Here is a 5,005-nt window from a genome sequence, read left to right as displayed (position 1 = left end):
TATATAACAATATTAATATATACCTAAGTATATTAAAAACGTAACTAGTGCAAACTAAATAAAATGGTAATATTCCTTATCATACTTTTAAAGCAAACACTTTTAGCGAATAGTAATGATGTACGACATATCACAATCTCTCACCAAAAATAGTTAAAGGAATTTAAAAAGTGGCTAAAATTGAAAAAATTCCGTTTATAAATTGTAGCAACTTTTTCAATGTTACTCGATCTAAATAATATTTTAACGTTGGTAGTTGAAATTATGGGCGTCGTTTTGCCTAAATGATTGGAAGTATGGGGACCATATGGTCCCAGGAATTCTAATTATTAGGGGCAGTAGGTGGGGTCATCCTGTCTTCAATACCTATAGTGTGTAAAAAAAAAATTCTGCATTACAACATAATAATCCAAATCTGGGATTCGGTCCGGAAATATGTATCTATAAAATAGGCCACAGAGGACTTGAATATTACCAGATAATGTTAAGTTAAGTTAATCAATTATCAATCAACAACCCATTTCTGAAAGATGTAAGTACGGTGGAGTTTATAATGTGACTTTATTACAAAATGCTATTAAAATGTATACTACTATAGTATGTTAATGTAATAGGGAGGGAGGCGAGGTCAAGAAACTCAGTTTTTTAAAAATTATTTTTATAAAGTTTAAACTCTTAAAGAATTCATATGTTACCCGACATATTTGATTTCTCTAAAGTTATGGCATAATACATAAGTTCTAACCAATGGCCTGAATTTCAGGCTCATACTGTTATGCTACCATTTTGAATTAGCTTTTTAGTTGTTTTCCAACTGAAATCAAATTAGCATAACTCTGATAATATTACAGACATCAAAACGAAGCAAGTACTAAAATTATTAATAGTGTGTGTCTTCATATTTTGTAATGAAGGCATATAAAAATCTTAACTCAGAAATGAAAGCAAAGTGAGAGTGTATCAAATAAAGAGACACAACTTTGACTTTGTTTTTTTAGTTTTGTTGAATTCTATTACTTTACCATTTTCTGCTGAAATGTCTATTTTAAAATTTTGTTTTAATATGAATTTTAAACTGGTCTTTTTTTTTTTCTCGACCTTTTTTTGTGAGTTGAATATTTCAAAATTAACTCCAGTTTATACCTCTATATAGGATTAAAATTTAGTGTCTTAGACTTGAATGATCCTAGAGGTATGTTGCAGGTGATTTGTGATTGGTTATGTATCACACGTTTGTAAATCGAAAAAAATTGTTAATCATAGTTTTGAACTCACCAAATATTGTAGCCTTAATGGTAAAAATAATTTTAACTAAAAAAAAAAAATGGAAAGTCGAGAGTGTATTAGGTTTCAAAAAGTAAAAACCATCAGAAAAATCTGTTACAGATATTGTGCAGTTTTCAAAGGTGACCATTTTTGGGTGTGAGCTGTCACACACAGTATAAAATAACACATTATCGACCGACGTCAACAAAGATATTCCATTTTCCATTAGCCGAGGACTTCTAAAATCTACAAATAACTTTTGTAAAACGTATAGATATATCTACGCGCTTGTAGATAAACTTTTTGTGTAAATAGGCAGGTTATCCTGGATGAGTAGTTTCAGTTTAAAATGCATTTTTAAAAAAAACTCACTTTGATTCGGACAAAAATTCAACTCTAATCAACAAAATTCATTTTGCAGTGAACAATTGACTTCAAAGCTCTATAAACCATTGCCAAGAAATACTATGATTCAAATTTAGATCTCTGGTCAAAAATAAATTAATATGTAGGAGCAAAATAAATTAAAATTAGAAAATCTATAAAATGCATTTCCTCAAGAGCTCCTCAAACCATATATTCGGTTTTAGTTTACTTATTGAGATCACTGAAATGTGTGAATTTGAAAGATTTTTTAATTTATTCTTGACGTTTTAATCCCCTTATTGTGAAAATGGAAGCATGTACGAGTATAAACATTAAATAACTTTACTATGAAGTACATTTATAGTTATTTTTTATATTAAGCTGGAATGATAATTAAAAGGGATGATAAACTTGAAGCAAACAAAATATATACACTATGTAATACATTTGAGATTTACTTAAGTAATTTACTTTCTGTTTATGAAAGCATTGTCTTAGAAACAGCAAATCCATACAAAGTACTGAAGCCCTGACCTTTCAAAGGCTGTAATGATTTCCATCTTATTTTAAGATGAAAGTAAAAAATAGAGTGCATTCGACTTACTAATAATTAATAAATAACTTAAAAAAATTATTTCTGGAATGTTCTTTTCCAGAACCCAATAGAAAACTAAATCATCAGATAAAAGTGACTAATAATATATGTTAATGACCAATTTAATAACATATTTTACTTTCTTATAGGTTTATTTAACTCCATTAACAATACAACCTCTTAATGTATAAAAAAATATGTACACAACATCGTTAGGAAAGTATACATATTTTTTATTATTATTTGTACGATAATATAATTTTTAGTCCTATAAGATAGTAAATCAAAACGGATTTGAGATAGAAAGCTTTAAATATAAAAATAACAAAATTGTATATTTCGGTTTATACATTCTATATATTTATATATTCGGTCTACATTCGTTATATTCTTCTGTCCAGATATTTCAGGTGACTCGAACTATGTTTAGTGTTCCGATTGACTGATTTCGGACCAGGATATTTTCTAGAACAGCTCTAGTATTTAGTTAGTTATTTTTAGAATCCTCACTCTTATTGTAATATCAATCAGTGTAATTATAAATCAAAAGGGCAATAGAGTTACGTAGTATTTGTAAATGCTATGGTAAATAGCTCTGAAGGCTGCTAACTGTTCTAACCCTATTTAATATAAATTGATTTGTATGGAATTGTTCATAAAAAAACAAAAAATTGTTTACTGGCTTTAGAAAACAGATTCAATTTGTTTATGTCCATTTACTGCACAAACTGGTTCATATTAAAATAGTTATATATAATTAATTTTAATGTTAAAATAAAATTTACAGTGTCTTCACTGTTTAAAAAAATATAGTCATTATAAAAGTATAAAATAAATAAATACAAAAAGTAAAATAATAAATAAAGTAATGTAATGTAAATGTAATGTCGGTCAAAAGCTCGTGGATGCAATCTAAAGCTAACTGCAGTGTTGACGAAAAAACAAAACTAGCCATGACAAAAGGTGTCACCACTTATGGTGGTTCATTACATGTACTGGTTCACCTCCGGAATTCAGCCCTCCATCATTAAAAAATATGTAATTAATAATATTAATAAATAACATAATAAATAAAAAGGGGTACCCAACATCTAGGCATTAGTGAAAAGAGCCCGAATAAGATGGATAGACATGTAGAGAGGATGCCCAATTAAAGGAAGATATTTTATGGAAAATGAAAAGTAGGACGTCTGTAGCCGTGGATCAGGTAGCTAGATGATATGGAGGAGGATCTAAGGCGGTTGAATGCTTAAAGATGGAAGGAGAGAGCTAGAGATTGTGGAGATAGGTTGGCTGTTGTGCAAGAGGTCCTTGTACGACCGTAGTGTCAAATTATTAATAAATAAAAAAATATTATTTAATCATCTCCTTTATATACCGTCCAGTTTTCAAATGTCACTCAATTCCAAAACTTCCATAATCTTCCTGTCTACATTCTTCATCTTAACTGCAACATTTTCTTGTTCCAGAAAAGCCGGGAAAAAAAAACCAACTCCCACATAAGAACTCAACCAATACGTTATTCGGTGGGGACCGAGCAATTCTTAAACGAGCCTTCTACTAAATGATAGAATTCTTATTTTTTTCCCCGGAAACGTTTAATAAGTAGATCACATAAATTACAAATCCGGTCTCTAGTTAATCTTCTTGTTTAAAGTTAGGTTATTTAAGATATTTAGCTGTTATTAAAATAAAATATACTCACTAAGTATAAATAAAATACATTTTCTCCCGCTTTGAGGACTGAAACTGATATCAATGGGAAACACTGGAGTCATGAGACAATATCAGATGAGAGTATTGTCAGAACTGTAGCTATCGTACCCCTGCCATCCTCGCTATTTCCTAGCTGTCCTTTGAAATGTCAATCCCCAGGTTGACAGGGGTTGTATCTTACGGATCTGCCAGTAGTACTATCCTCTGTAGTAACAGTTCAATGGCCATGAAATTGAAAGAGGTAGATACAATATTTTTTAGAAATGTATTTATTCATAGAAGATTGTTTACATTTTTTATTTTTGTACGTTTCTGAACAAATGATTATTGTTATATTATCATTAAATTAAGATTACAATGACAAAAAAGTTAGTTAATGTTAGAAGACACAATAAAATAAATACAAGTAACATGAAACTGAAAAAAGATTCAAATTTTAGAGTGTAATTAATAAAACGAATTTTTAGAAATCTATTAGATTAAGGAAACAAACTGAATTTATTTCAGATATTTATTATCAATTGCCAGCATAAGTCACTTTTCTGAGTAAACTTAAGGAAAAGGATATTTAAATAGAACAATCAGGTACACATTAGCCACAAAAGTTACAAAAATCTTTATTTCTGAACTATGTATTTTTCTCTTGTTTTGTATAATTATACAGATTTAACACAAATGAAATATGTTGTATTTCAATAATATGTCTTGTAAATACAATTTTATTATCATTAACACAGAAATATCATAAACAATGTACTTAAATTCAAGTATTCCCCGGGTTTCATTATTATTTATAGAGAAAACGTTTATTTTTGTTCCCGGTTTTTTTCTTAATATCTTTTTTGTTTTCATTTCACGTATTCATTAAAATTGGTTAAAAAATTAGAGAAATATCGATAGCTCACTTAATAGTGTTGCTTGGTACATTTTCACTAACTTTGCGCAAAATAAAATTAAAGGAAATAATAACTTTTTTAGGAAAATAACAACTTTTCAATTATTTTTTCTAAAAGAGAGAACCTTTAATTGTAATAAATAATAAGTATGTAAATAATTACTTTA

The sequence above is a fragment of the Halyomorpha halys genome, unplaced genomic scaffold, assembly GCF_000696795.3.
Source record: "Halyomorpha halys isolate HHAL.00 unplaced genomic scaffold, Hhal_1.1 Scaffold809.1, whole genome shotgun sequence".
NCBI lineage: Eukaryota > Metazoa > Arthropoda > Insecta > Hemiptera > Pentatomidae > Halyomorpha > Halyomorpha halys.
This window is presented reverse-complemented; position numbering follows the sequence as displayed.